This window comes from Ambystoma mexicanum, chromosome 12, assembly GCF_040938575.1.
Source record: "Ambystoma mexicanum isolate Mex_15411 chromosome 12, UKY_AmexF1_1, whole genome shotgun sequence".
In the NCBI taxonomy this organism is placed as follows: Eukaryota; Metazoa; Chordata; class Amphibia; order Caudata; family Ambystomatidae; genus Ambystoma; species Ambystoma mexicanum.
In genome coordinates, this window is record NC_090936.1 from 642,031,104 (window position 1) to 642,046,987 (window position 15,884).

Here is a 15,884-nt window from a genome sequence, read left to right on the forward strand (position 1 = left end):
TTCTGTTTGTGTTGATCTACAAGGCTGCACCTTTGACTCAACCCCCCATTTCTAATTCTATCATACTCGCAGGTGTACCTGTGCTTCGCACAGTAATTCCTACTTCAGTCCTAGTTTGAAGATTATTTAATAATCTAAACCAATGCTTCTTTGTAGACAATATTGCTAGTCTTTCCTGTAGGAGCTAGTGTGAACAAACTGTCTTGGTTTCCAACTCTGGATTAAGCCTCATAAAGCTGACCATGAGAAAAGCATGAATCCCATGAATCAGTTCCAGGTACTTTGAGCTGGAGCGTTGAGATTGAGTAGCAACATTATTGGTGTTCCGATCTACAGCCAAGGTAGCAGCGACCTCAACATAAGTGCCGTACGTGTAGGGCTGAAGATTGTGTACGCTTGAAGTGCTGTGCCCATACTTGTATGGCTGAAGCATGTAAGCTTCGTACTGTTGAGATGGCATACATTCATCAACTTCCATGGGAAATTAAGTTTCTGCAATTTAACATGAGCGATTTGGCACGTTGTGATGGACAACGTCATTGTGGTCACTATTGACGAGACATGCACTGTTTCTTGTCACCCCCATGACTACAAAAGCACCGTATTGTGTCATCCGCATGACTTCAAAAGTGAGTGCTGCTAATGTTAGCTAGAATGTTGATAGTGTGGAAAGTTCAGGAAAAATTAATTGCTGAGGTTTTCATGAACTCCTGAACTTTAGGAACAATGAACGTAGAACTATGGCGCGAAGAGCCATATAGCAGGGGTAAGCATTGCAGATTGCTTAAAGAAATAAATAAGGAAATCCAAAAAATGTATAGCAGGTTGGGAAGTATGATAAACATTTCGAACATGCATACACACACACGCACGCACACACACATCCACACATTTCCCTTTTTTATATATAATATATATTTCTGAGGCTTGTGTAATCTGCTTAGATCACATGTTATACATAGGCCGACATCTAGTGGAAGCTGTGGAGTATTACAGTTGTTGTTTTTGAAATTCGAAAAGGGATGTCGACAGGGCGTGCCAGTAATACTATCCGTAGTGTGACGTCCACTGTACCCATGATCCCTCACGCGTCGAGGTCCCTCAGATTGTTTTTTCCTCCATCCTGAGCGGTCGCTTATCGCAGAGTGCAATTTCGGCATACGCCATTGACTTTATTAAGTGATATTAATAGTTACTCTTTCTGTCTTTCTCGACCGCCGTGTCTCGACACAGTGAAGAACTCGACGAGGAGAGGACAGACAGCCGGACGAAGATCTTCGACGGATTGCGATCGGCTTTGGAAGGCCCACCGGGCCTAGGCCCTACAGTAGGGAGATTGGGGGGCGGTTATTACAAAATGTAGATTTCCACCCCTTCCCTGGTCGCCCTGCTGCCTACCCCAAACATGCAGAGAACTCTGTTACTTTGTTCCCTAGTGCTTGCCCCCGACCCTAGTAGTCAGGCCGGCTGCTCTGTTGTGGGGACGACACCCGGCGGCAAAAGCACTACACTTTCCCACACCAAAGACTGAACCCACGGTGATGTGTCTCACACAAGCCGAGAGTCGGCGTCTAGGGGCAAATCTACAGATTCGCTGTCCTCTGGACACTCTGAGCCATGGCTGTCGCATGACAGACCCCATAAAACCAAGGACGCCGAACATAAGACCCTTTCTACTGAATGAAAGTCGAAAGACGCCGGTAAAGCCCTTCCCAGTGCCGACACTCGACCCACTCCTGAGAAGACGCCTAAAAACTCAAAACTGTCACAGTTAATAGAAAAACACGTCCCCAAGGGTTTAACTAAGAGTTCTACCTCTAAAAAGTAATCTTCAAAGAGCCCTAATCACAAGGATAAACATAAAGATAGGGATTCTTCCCAGAAGGATAAGAGCCTTCAGGTCAAGAGTAAAGACAAACCTATTAGTAAACAGCCACAAGAGCCTGATGAGATCCCAGCAGAGGACCTTTCTCAAGATCAAATCCTTATAGAAGAAGAGGAGGGAGATTGTAGCTTACCTGCGCCCTCCACTCCTGCCCTCTCTTCCAGTGGGATCATCCCAACCTCTGTCAACTGGTCAGCCAAATACATAGACGGAGTTATGAGCAGGATGGCTTTCTTTGCGAACTTCTTCGACAAACACCCCCAGCTTTCAAAGTTTAATGGATACACCTCCTACCACTCAGGCATCCAGTTCCAAGGCCATGCCTGTAACTTCTCAACCCCACACGTCTTACCAACTGTCAGGGAAATGAACTCTTCCCCCCCTGCTGAAACATATGATGCACCATCCATGAAAAGGACACGCATCTTCACTGGTCTTTATGACCTACAAGCAGAGGAGGAAGAGTATCTAGACCATGATACATATTATAATGAGGATGAGTTGGGGATGAGAATGGAGATCAGGACTATAATGATGACGGTGACAACGAATCAGTGGTCTTTGCTATGGACTCTCCAGTCCCACAAGACCCTCCCTTACCTGATTCCCCAGTGGAAAACTAGCCCTTTTAACAATATCCTACTCAAGGCTGCTGAACATTTTGGCATTGACAATCAAGAAACCCAACAGGGCAAGGATTTCATAGAAAACATCCTGGGGGACAAGAAGGTGGGCACACAGTTTATACCCATGCTAAAATCTGTGCAAAGAAGGATTCAACCCTCCGTAGAGTTGCCCAACCAAACTAGGGCAGTGAACCCGAGAATAGAAAAGCTTTTCCGGCCGGCACCCTCTGACCCCCTATACATTAGGGGGCAGTTCAAGCTGGATTCACTGGTATTCACTACCACCCGAAAGAGAGCAGGCACTCCATTGGCCTCTTCCAAAGCTCCCCTGGACAAAGAGCAAAAAGCTCTACACAATGGGAGGAAGATAGCTTCTGCAGCCTATCAAGCCAGAATTGCTAACAATTCGACTGTTAGCAAGTTACGATTGTACAAAATGGGACAAGGTTACAACCCTGGTGGAATCCGCGCCAGAACCCCTTAAATCAAAACTTACGCTTGTAGCCGCCTAAGGCAGAGCTACTGCAAGTAATCTGCTTAAGAACAACTTAGACGCTGCAGATAACGCCAGATGCATTATAGCAGAAGGCACCATCCTAAAGCGCCATGCCTGGCAGGTGTTTGACAGGTGTTTGCCTCGAATAAAGCAGTGACACTTTCATATCGTATTCTTCTATGGAGACTGGTAATTCTTGTGTAAAAGGAACTAAACTCATCGATCCTGTAAAGCCCTAAGTATTCATCACATTGCCAGACATAAAAAAATGTCCCTCACGTATACACGAGCATGTTGCACCCCTGTCCACTAAGAAAGAAAAGGCTTTGCCGCCTATATTTACGTCTATCCTCGGTTCCTCATGAGGATTCGGCATTACAGATGGGACTGAACACATCAGGTCTCCCAGTGAGCTGTCCTATTTCGGGTACCGTCTCATGCCATCACTCGTGAATGGATTTCCTCCATCAACAGTGACACCTCCTATTCTACGCGCCATTGGCGATTCTGTGTTTGTGTTCTGCTGAAGTTGCATAGGAGATTGCTGCAATTGTCCTTGCGGTTGATTACCTGTCACTTGCTGTGATTGCAAGCCTTGTTGCACTCTCAGCGCTTGCTGCTGCACTGTTTGATCTTGCGCAAATCCATTTCTGCTCTGCTGCGAATATGTAGGTGGACTTGGCATTCCCTGTCTCGAAAACTGATAATTCTGCACAATCCCTTGGCTTCTACACATTCCAGCCATGTGCCCTGTTTACAGTCTGCTGCAAATTTGATCCGCCTACGCTAGTTAACATTGCCCCTTCAATGACGTACTTGGACAGTTTTTTTCGGAATTCATTTTGCTTCCTCGCCTTTTTGTGTATCAGCCTTTTTGCGATTCTTTTCTTGCAGGAGTCTGCAGTAATGTGCAATGGTCAACTGGATTTCTGACCACGGTTTAGCTTCAATCCCCACTAATTTCTTGAGCTGCTGCTGCACGTGCTCTGGCAGCCCTTGGAATAATATATGGTAAAATACAGGTATAGACTTCCCCCAAGCCTCACAAGTTTCAAGCGTCAAAGCGTCTTGAAAACTTTGAATGTAAAGCAACAATCCTCTCCCTCTTTCATCTTTCTTGGCATAAAAGCTCCCATATTGGATGTGTCTGGATATAACACTTGAAGCGCTTTCCAAATCGCTGCTCTACAATTGTTAAATGGCGCCCCATCTTGTACGGTGTTGACTATAGTCACACCAGGGTAACCTGCCTGTGTCCATACGTCATCAGCTCTCTCACCAAGTATGGCGATTAGAATACCTTTTAATATCCCCTTTAGCTATTGTATTCCCTCTCGTCATTTTTTCTAACTCATGTATCCATTTTCCCGCGCCGGAAGTTAAACTCAGGAGTTTACATTTTAAATTATCTCTGTCCATCTGGGGCCACGGTATATACTGCGGCCTGGCCCCTCCCTTTTGTAACAAGGGGAACTGTGACGCTCCAAACTCATTCTCATTTCTCATCATTTGTCTGTCTACCGCTGGGGTAATATTCCCACATCGCAGTCTACCTGGCAATGATCTTAACCTACTTCCATAAGGCAGGAACTCCCCCCCCCCCCCCTCTGACCGTGGGGTTGCCGCTTATGTCGGTCTGACTGTGTCAGTGGCTCTGTTGCCTTAGACACAGGTATTTTTAAATCTGACCATCTTACTCCTTTATCCAAAGGCGAATATCCCTCTGGATCACATATATCACTTCTCTCTTCCCTCTGGAATGTTTCCCTTTCTTCGTCTGATACTACTTGTGCCCAACTCATGCAACTTCTCTCATCATCATCTCTATTTAATGTTAGTCTGTCTAAAGACAGCTCCTTGTGTCTCACACCACAGGAGGTTTCCTCCGTGACATACAACCGAGTGCTTTCGAAACGCTAATTGTTTTCTCTTCCCGTGTAATTCTTCTGGGCTTGCATTTTCGTGGTATACTCTGTCAATCGTTTCCCCAATACTTTGCGAGTGAAACTCGTCTGCTAGATTTACTCTAGACGTGCCTTGTAATGACTTGGATTCGGGAAAAAATTCCTCTGTCTTCCCATGCTACCTGTGGATTGGGATTTTTTACTTCCCTTTCCAAAAACTTGATTGCGTGCTCGCTGTCTTCTTTTGCTTTCCATGTCGTCATCGACTTCTCTGCGATTTCTCGCTTGCTCTCTTACTGTCTTCCTCTTTCTTTTTCATATCCCTTCGTTCACATACCCTTCGTATCTCCTCATCCCTTCATCTCTGTATTCTTTTCTCTCTTATGCTTTCCTATTCTTTTTCTGTTGTCATGTTTTCTTTGCTCTTCTGCTCTCTCCTGTTTTTAGCTTGCTCATCTTGATATAACTGTTCTCGTCTGTCTATCTTTACTTTTCGCTACTTCATCTTTTAATCGTTCCTCCCTTTCTTTGACTTTTCTGTCTTGTTCATCTTCATCTCCCCTTTGTCTTACATCCTCGATGCCTTTACCATCAAGTTTAAGTAAAATCTGACCTCCCATCCATTTGTTCTGTAAGAGTGCCATCTCATCAGTTTTATCCTTGTCTCCCTTCCATCTCTTTATCTCTCTCCTTATCTCTAGAGATGTACTTGCTCGATCACTTCTCTCCTTATCACGTCTCTTCTTGTCCCTCAGAACTTTGGAGGTTATATCTTTCTATATATCTTTCTCTGGGCCCTCGTCACTACTTTGCGTAGGTGACTCATATGACGGATTGCTATATCCCGTTGCTGCGTTAGGTTCCCTTAATGGGTATAACCCTTCGTCATTCTTAGTTTCGACTTTTATTTCAGACGGGGCGGGCGGAGCAGAAGGCTCTTCACCCCCCTCTTTGCATATGTTCGGTATCCAATCTAAAGGAGGCTCCTCCTCCTTTTCGTGTTCGTGCATTTTCCAAAGCTCTAGACTTGCTAGGCGCTTTTCTAACTTTTTTCCTGTGTATGCAGCATGCAAATATGTCATCATATGCTGCAGAACTGCTCTCGATAATGATCCGCCTTGTGGCCATGGCATAAACATTTTGTCTGCGGTCCCCTAACCCACTTTGCACTGTATTGTTTAAGCTTAAGCGCATGTTTCGGTAGCTGTTTGCAGAGATGCACTAATGGAGTAGCCTCTTTCATTTCTAACCTTCACTTTTCTCTTTGCTACCACTTGCTTATGTTTTATTGACAGTTTCCAATTTACATCTTAATCAAAATACACTTATGAGCGAGCACCAATCGTCGCAAGGTCCAATCCCGTCACAACACAATTCTTTACTTTAATCTTGCTAAAATAACAACCATCAAAGTTCAATTATAAAACAATTCATTTTCGCGTCTCAACTTCACGCTTCTCCTTTTATATAACATTTTTTTTTTCAACTCTGATGTCATCACACCCCTTTCAATCACATAAAACAGACAAACTTGCAGGCCACATGTACTACTCAGAATCTTTTATTAAGACTCGTCTTACCCTCTAAATCTGCTCCGATTGGAACTTAAGCTAATTCCATTAAGACTGTCTTTAACTAGTCCCGTCTTCTATATGTCCCTCTAAGCGGATCTGAATTTAAGCTTCTGCTAGCACTCTTTAAAGTCTAGGAACAGGGCGTATCCTCTTGTCGCAGCCACACTCACGACTATTCTTACTCATTTATTGTTCGGCCACACGCAAGTCAAAGGGCCTCATTACGAGGCTGGAGGCAGCCATGCCGTTTATACCGGCATGGCTACCCCCAAACTCTGGTCCGGGTCCCGCGAAAGGGGATTTACCAGGCCATTCCGACCTCGGCGGGCCTGGTAATTCCCCTTGCATAGGAAGGGCTCAATGGGAATGGGGAGGATGGTAGCAGCAGTACCGTTCATAACGGTACCGTTGCTACCATCCAGTTATGCTCGCGGGTGCCGCTCTGCAGGACCAGGCGTGTAGAGCGGAACCCGCAAGCATAACTTGTAATGTGGCGGCATGGTAACAACGGCCCCTGTAGCACTACCAGCGCCGTTGTTGCCTTACCCCCACAGTCGTAATGAGGCCCAATATCTTATTTCCTATATATATATATATATATATATATATATATTCTTCAAAGCACTGAGAAACGTCAGGCAGGGTGAGTAGCACTCTTCATTCTTTCGAAATTAGTATAGTCCGAACATCAGAGTTGAAATACAATATATTCTTTATTCATGCCTTGCAATGCGGCAAAAAAAGGTTAAAAAGCCATTACAGTGAGGCTCTCCCAAAGTGCAAAAATCTCCATGTGCGTTAGGAACGTTAACGCGTTTCGCAGCTTGCCTCGCCGCTTGATCACAACAATGCGTTCCCAGTAAAGCATAGAGTTTTAAAATGTTATGCAGAGCCGACGGCAACCATTTGTGCCGACATAGTGGAGGGACTCCGTTTTGAAACGCGGCCCATTCGGAGCTGGCCCATGGCGGACATCTTAGTATTGTTGGAGCCACACTAATGGCATGCTGATGCATGCCACTTCGCCATGATCTGACTGTGTGGTCCCTGTCAACTGCCATTCTTTTGGGTATGTAGTCTGGATAAAACGAATTAAATAAGATCCAATGTCGGTCCACCGCGGTCTGTCACGAAGGGTAAGCGTATCTCAGCGGAGCCCCTCTATGCCGAATACCTTATTAGGATTTAAATAACACAATATTTCAAAAATGACAATTTAAGTAAGATCCTTCTTTGACCAGATAATTATATATCAGATTTTATCGTTAGGGTGTCACAATGAAATGCAACAATCACTATAAAGTGCATAGTGCAAATGTCTTTATTCGTATGAACTGCAAAAGTGCACCAAATACCGATCTAAAGCTTGTCCGATTAGGTCTGGAAGCCTACCATGTCATCTTATTCGTATTAGGACTCGGCAATTGTTCGTTCAGGCTCTGTAATACTAGTTCTAAATCAAACTCTGGTTTAAAAAGGCACAGTCAAATATCACATATGTGTAAAATAGTTAGTAAAAAGACAACCACCTAGTGAAATAAAATCGTATTGAATACGAAATAAAACTAATAAAAAGAATGTTATTAAAAGACAGGAGGGGCCGGCAAATTACTGTACTCCTCATCCATTGTATTACATAATGGAACAGATGAAATATGAGAATCCTACAGTATTTCTGGACACAGCATTAACAAAATCACATAAAATCCTTTATCTTGTTGTTGGCACACTCAGAAACTTTCTGGAGGCAAAGAAGCAGGGGAGCAAGGAAAAGTGCAAAGGCAGAAAGAGAAAAGAGGAAAGAGAGAACAGACAACAACAATGGGGGGAAATGGACACAGCTGGATTTCCTACTTGACAATTGATCACTGGCCCAAAAATGTATACAATTCCTCGTCTATGTTGTGTCCATTTGAAGTTTTGCTCTCAAAGTCCAATATGTAGCAGGTCTCTCTCTGTCTCAGGATTTTTTCTTTATCGCCTCCTCTGGGTCCTATCTCAATTTTATGCACACCAAAGAACCCGAAGCTAGCCATGTTTTTCTCATGAAATTCCGCAAAATGTTTGGCCATTGGGTAGTTGGTGTCGTCATTTACAATGGCCCGTACGTGTTGTTGGATACGTGTCTTTAATTTGCATTTGGTGCTCCCTACGTGCCACTTGTTACATGCGCAGGTCAGCACATAGACAACGTATTCCGTTTCACAGGCAATTTTACCCGATATGCAAACAGTTTGACCGGTAATGGGGTGATTGAAGGAGCTCCGAGATTTGGCGTATTTGCAAATGTTGCAATGGGTGCATTTGAAAAAGCCCTCTTTTTTGTTAGTGGATAACCAATTTGCCCTGTTGCTCTCCTCTTCTTGGGTCGTGTAACTTTGCACCAAGACGTCTTTTATAGATCGATTTCTTCTGAAGGTTATCTGTGGGCTATTTCGGAGGTTTATATTAAGATCCTGATCCCAATGAGGATTCTCCAGTGATTAGTTAAAATCCGTCAAATCTTAGGTGCCTGAGTGTCAAAGGTTAAAATTAGTCGGGTGCTGTCTTTCTCTGTATTCTTCCTCTCGTTATCTTCGGTTCCTGCTATGAGACTAGAACGTTCCTTAGCTCTCGCTTTGAGATATTCCCTTTCAATCACTCTCTTAGGGTATTTTTGTCTAGCAAACCCTTGAGCAGTTATTCTACTCTCCGTATCATAGGATTTCAAGGTACTGCTGTTTCTTCGCAACCGGATAAACTCTCCGTAAGGGACACTCCATATCAAGTTTTCCGGATGTCCACTGTGTGCATGGAGGGGGGCATTTGTCCCTGTGATTTTTCTATGTAGTTCGCTGATTATCTTATTATTTACTATCTTCACGTTCACGTCAAGGAAAGTAATCAAAGTGCGACTGTGTGTTTCTGTAAATCGGAGATTGTTATCGTTGAGTTTGAGTCGGTTGACGAACTCTCTCCATCCTTGTTCGGTTCCCTTCCATATTATGAAGAGATCATCTATGTATCTCAGCCAGAGAATATTGTCTGTGTGTTCATGGTTCATATCTGTCCAGACCTCTCGTTCTTCTCATGCGCCCATAGTAAGATTTGCATAGGATGGTGCAAATGTGGTGCCCATAGCGGTTCCTTGTAGTTGTTTAAAACAACTTTCTGTAGAAAGTGTTGACACGCCTGTTTCCCATATTCATGGCCAATAGATGTATACAACGAAACCACATCCATGCTTGCAAGTAAGTATCCTTTCTCCCAGGGAATGTCTTCTATTCTTGATAGAAAATCTGTCGTATCTCTTAAGTAAGATATATATATATATATATATATATATATATATATATATATGAAAACACTCTTACTCTTTCGTTATATTTTATCCCACCTCCCTCCATTACTCTCCGATATTTACTATGCATGCATCCCTTTGCCACACTCTTTGGTCTATTCACTCACCGTTTGCATTTTTTTTCGTCTTCAGACCCTCGGGATCACCACCTTCGTTACCACCTCTTCGAGCCACTTTCCGCCTCGCGTAGATGTAGGAGGGGTTTCTATCTTAAAGTAGGGGTCCCGTCAAAACATCCCTTGCAAGGAGTTGCCTATTCCAACCACTTCTACGGGGAGCTTTATGTCCTGTCAGCCAAATGGCAAATGTCGTGCGATATTGCTGAGACTCAAAAGTTACTTATGTCGACGGCCGATGGTTTATCTTATCTAACCATCTCATCTCTGCTACCAAGTGAACTGGATTGGAACTTAAGCTAATTCCTTTAAAATGAGTAGCGGTACCCTGGAGATAGATGGGGATGCAGATTTTATTTATACATCAATAATCAAGATGACACAAATAGTTTGGCAAAAGTTTGTCTGTTTTTGATATCAAGTATCTAAAACAGGGAGTATGTAAGAGGATTCAATTCAACACTACAGCTAAGTCAATGCCTAGTCTGGGATACTGAATGGAAACCCTTATTGATATATCTTTATGTCCAGTTCATGCGTTCTGGATGACTACCCCTATATAACACCCCTCTCTCGGAATCCCCCTGACCCCACTGAGCCAAGAAGTAGTTCTGTTTTGCAAGTTTAAAAGGTTTATTTGATAATTTAAACAATAGATATATATATCACACTTTATAATAATTTAATAATTGAATATCACACTGAATCTGAGCAGTAATCAATAATGGATAGTCTGGCACTAGCACACTTCTTTATAATCAATGATGAGTGGTTATAGGATGGATAAGATAGCAACAATGCTTTATGGTTTCAAATGGATGCAAGGTGGAATGAAAATGCAGTACAGAAAATACTCAATATGCTTTCAACAAAACAATGTAATCACTTTTCTATGGCAATCCCCTCCCCCCTTTATGCAATGCAAGGAAATGGAAGGAAAGCACACAGTTCTCAGAAATGCAATCAAATGTAATTCAGTTCACCCCAGCAAGCTTAGACTACAGATCGGAGTTTTAAACACAGGCCCAAAATGCTTTTACATGTGCTGGCAATGAAGTGAAAAATATGCTAAAATGCTTTTAATTCCCCCTAGAGGTTCAGGTTGAGGATTAGTTGGTTTAAATTAGTTCAGGCTTACTTTCGCAATATTCTAGGAATGATTGGCAGGTTGCAAACGACTTTCTAACAGTTCTAGATTACAGAGGAACTACAAGGACTAGCACTATCGTTTCGGGGTCCTAGGACAGCCCATGATCTCAGCTTCCAGATGAAAGTTACTGCAAGTCTCTAGGACAAACGGTCACGGAGATATGAGCGATATGGTAAAGGTCGTTTTTCAGATTTGAAATTTTAAAGTTCAAAAAGACAAGTGACAGCTAGCAACTAGAAAATGACAGGTGACAGTTAGCAGGCAGTTCTACTTAGATTAAAATAGATTGAATTATATTATTTTAACTAAGAGATTGGTTCTACACAGTTCGGCTAGGTACTCACAATATATTTTTGAAATAAATGGGCCTCGCCACGGATCTGGTCAGGTTTTAGACTGGACTCTGGTCTGGTCTCGGCACTTCACAGTGATCTGGGTCAGCTCTCTGGTTCTGCTAACAGCGGTCTGGGTCAGCTCTGCTCTGCCTCTTGTTCTGGATATTGATAGATTTGAAGTCTGGGTCTCTGGATGTGGATAGATTGAAGTCTCTATGTTGGCTCTCTGAAGGTTGATGGAGGTAAAGTATGGATTTTCCCGGCAGAGCGTCCCGCAGCAAATGGATTTGAAGGTCCCTATCTGTCCTGACTGTCTGCTTTTATGTGTTTTGAAAATGGGTGTGTGTGCAGCATCACTAGGCTCTACCCCTCTCCACTTGTCATTGGCCACTTCATTCTCTTCCCCTTGATTGGGGGAATGAAATGAAGTGTCATCATGATGAGGTCTGTTTATGGTACAGAGAACCCACCCCTGTCAAATTACACACAATCTATATTTTGACCCAAAAGACATATTTGCACAGGTTCTCAGTAAGTCTTTCTTTGGCATGGTTTGGGTTCATTTATTCAGTTTTAAACAAAACAAAAAAATCTGGTGGTTTTAAAACGCCGGCTTTCTGATAGTGGTGAGTACTGGTACTGCACCCATTTTTGAAATTTAAGAAAATGAATTCCCCACAATTCTAGGTTGCTTTTGGCAATCAGCATTGCCATTCCCAATGGTTTCAGACTACTGTGTGGCAGTGCCCTTCTGTGCCCATAACATCGGCAAAAATGGGTGGCAGCCTATTCTTCATGCATTTCCCTGTGCATTTTCTGGGAAGCTCTGGCCATCATGATGTTTTCCATGTCAGTACTGTACAGTTTTTGAGGTAGGGCTCGGATGCATGGGTAAAAACATCCTACAAGCCCCCCTCTTGTGATGGCCATTCTGTTTCACTGATGGGACTCGCAAGACCTGGGATTTTTCCTCATCTTCTTCCAATAGATGGCACAGTTCAGCATCTTTTCCTCCATCCGGTCGGATCGATCGGTTCTCCTCGCCGGTCCTGATGGGAATATTGGGCGGTACCCCGGGCCCCTCGCGTCTCTGCTCCCGGTCTCCGGATCGTCCTCCTTGGCCAGTCTCGAGGTTTTCTTTCTCCTAGGATGACAAAGGAAGAGCGGCAATACCTATTCATAGACATTTTTCCCCCACCATTGATATAGTGGGGTGGCATATACATTTATAGTCAAAACATATGAACATGCACATTTCTTTTTGCATTCAAAAATGAAAACACCCACATTGAGAAACTCAGAATTTGATAGGCGATAAGTAGGATATTTTAAGTTAGAACTGAATTAATCTGAGACAGTACCCTCTAGGATTCCAGAGGATTCCTCCAGTTGTTGCAGAGTGTGCCTGTGATGGCAACACTTCAACTGGTTAATGTGGACCCACTTGTCTTCCCGCTCTGCCAAACCGCCTTTGGGGATGCGGATCTTGTAGGCCACAGGGGAGATTTTGTCTATAATCTCCAAGGTCCATTCCATGTAGGCAAAAATGTTCGCTGTTTGGCCTGGTTCCTTTGGAAATTGTATAGATAGACCTGGTCCCCCACCTGATATTCCTTCCTGGAAGTCTTCAGGTCATAGTGGGTCTTCATACTCTCAGCTGATCTTTCTAGATTTCGCTGAGCATAGGCAAAAGCATGTTGAAGGTGTTTCCTTAAATTCTCCACATACTCATGAGTTGTGGAGGCATTTATCAGTGTCTGCTCTTGGGTCCTGTAGAGAAAATGCTGAGGAAGCACCATCTTGCGTCCAGTCATCAACTCGAATGGTGACATTTTGGTTGCAGATGAAGGGGTAGATCTGATGGCCATTAGGACCAGAGGTAATCGGATATCCCAACTTGGCCCAGAATCTGCCACAAACTTCTTTAATATGCTCACAATGGTTCGGTTATATCTCTCTACTGCCCCAGAAGAAGCTGGCCTGTAAGCAATATGCAACTTCCTTTTGACCCCCAGTATCTCCCACATCTTTGTCATTACTTCACTGGTGAAGTGGCTACCCCTGTCTGACTCAATCCTTTCAGGTAGACCAAAACGGGAAAAGATGTGGTTAATCATCAGGGCAGCTGCAGTTTCTGCCTTGCAATTTGGGGCTGGGAGACATTCCACCCACTTGGTAAACAAGCATGTCACAGTCAACATGTACTTATTCCCCCGAGCAGAGCGAATCACGGGGCCTACAAAGTCGATTTGTAAATCTGACCATGGCAGTGTCATCCCCCTCTTTTGGAGAGGCGCACGGTGCGTGAGGGATGATGGCTGAAATTGTGCACACACAAGACACCCCTTCAAGTATTGGTCGAGGTCCTGCCCCATGTGTGGCCAGTATGCAACCTCTCTTAAGATTTCCAATGTTGTGTGAAACCCCCTATGACCGGCGGTGGCCGCATCATGGGCGTGACTTAACATCAGGCTTCGGAATGAGGTAGGAACCACCCACTGATCGTGGCCAGCTTTGGATTTCCTTACCAACAAACCGTCTTGAATCCGGAACATTTTTGGACATTTCATCAACACTCTTAGATCCTCTTTCCCAGTGTAATCGGTATCCGTCAGGGGAAAGTTCTCAGGGTCCTCAATGTGTTGGTAAAATTTACCAATTATGGGATCCCCCTTCTGAGCGGTAATCAAATCAGCATCAGGGGTCTCCTTGCTCCATTGTGCAATTGAAAGGTCATTGTGAGCATTTGTCTGGGACCTAGTGATAGCAGTGACCTGGATTTCCCCCAACAGGGACTCAATCTCAATTAGATCCCCTTGGATGGCCCCGGTTTTGGCCAGCTGATCAGCTAAGTCATTTCCAGTTTTGTCTGGTCCCTCTACTTTGGAATGACCCTTGATCTTTTTCCAATAGATGGTCATCTCATTCGAGGTGACCAGATCATCAATGTTTTGGATCAACTTCCCATGTTTCAAGGGTTTATTGTTAGCACATAACATGCCTCTGGTTTTCCAATTAACCATGTGCTCCACGAACCCGTTCCGTACATAATCCGAATCTGTGATTATGACCAGTTCGTGGAGTTGATGCTGGATAGCGGTGAGGATGGCTTGATGCACAGCCATCAACTCTGCCACCTGACTACTTCGGGGACCAATTTTGTATCCAGCGGAGGGTTCTGGGGACTCATTTGCCCATGCATTCCCTACGCCGGCCACCAGTTCTTTCTCCCCGTCGTTGTCAACATGGTAAGAGCATCCATCCACATACACAGTGGGCATTCCCTCACACTTGTCTTCTTCAAAGACTTTGTGTGGGGAATTAAGGTATGCCTCCATGTTGTCCTTCATTTTTAGACTTTCGTCCTCGAGACAGTTTTCTCTGGCACAATCATGCAAGTCAGCCAGACCTTGCGCGAGGGGACTCTTCTTGTTTTGGCCATATCGGACCTCCACAGGGAAAGCCTTGCATTGACAGAATCCAGGAAGTAATTCGGGAATTACTCACATTTCCGGCCCGGATTCTGTCACTTTGGAGATATTGCAGAGGCTGGTGTGGAGTCTCCACTATGATGTGTTCCCCCTGGATAAACGGCCTGTAATTCTTCAATGCCCACACCGTCGCCAGGAGTGCCTTCTCACAATCGTTGAATTTTTCCTCCACAGAGGATAAAGTTTTGCTCGCATAGGAGATTACTTTATTGTCCTTGTCATGCTTTTGGTATAATACTGCTGTCAAGCACGTATTAGAGAACCCCGTCTCCAGGAAGAACTCCTTGTTTCTGACAGGGTAAGCTAGGCAAGGCGCTTGTGAGAGGCTTCTTTTGAGTTGTTTTACTGCCTCGGCTTGTTCTGGACCCCATTCCCACTTGACCCCCCCCCTTCAGGAGATGAATCAGGGGTCTGGTGATCTCTGCGTAGCCCTCAATGAACTTTCTGCTGTAATTAGTCAGTCCAAGGAGGCTCCTTAGTTCCCGCAGAGTTGTGGGGTCTTTCAGTTTCTGAAGTGCTTCCACTTTCTTTTCCTGGGGACAGAGACCCTGAGGAGTAATCTCATGCCCCAAGAAATTAACACGGGTTCGACACCACTGTGCTTTCTGAAAGGAAAGTTTTGCTCCGGCGGCCCTCAACTGCGTCAGAACATAACGGATCTCCGCTATGTGTTCCTCCACAGATAAACTTTTGATGAGGACATCATCTACATAAGCCAGGTTACCCCTCGCACCCAGGTCGGCATGGCCTTATGTAGGAAAATATTGAACTCATTACCGGAGTTAAGGTATCCGAAGGGAGTCCGGGTCCATGTATACTGCTGGCCCCCAAAGGTAAAAGCCAGCTTGTATTGGTCCTCCCTACTGACCGGCACGGTCCAGTATCCATTGGTCAGGTCTATTGCAGTGAATACCTGTGACCCCTGGATCTGGGCCAGCCCTTGGTCAATGTAGGGCAGAGGCCATCG

The 15,884-nt window shown here is 44.4% G+C and overlaps 1 protein-coding gene across 4 annotated transcripts in view; it reads left to right on the forward strand.

Moving 5' to 3' along the window:
• The window catches only part of KMT2E (lysine methyltransferase 2E (inactive)), a 3,564,841-nt gene that overhangs the window by 45,285 nt on the left and 3,503,672 nt on the right, over window positions 1-15,884 (forward strand). The gene's annotated exons all lie outside the window — the stretch shown is intronic.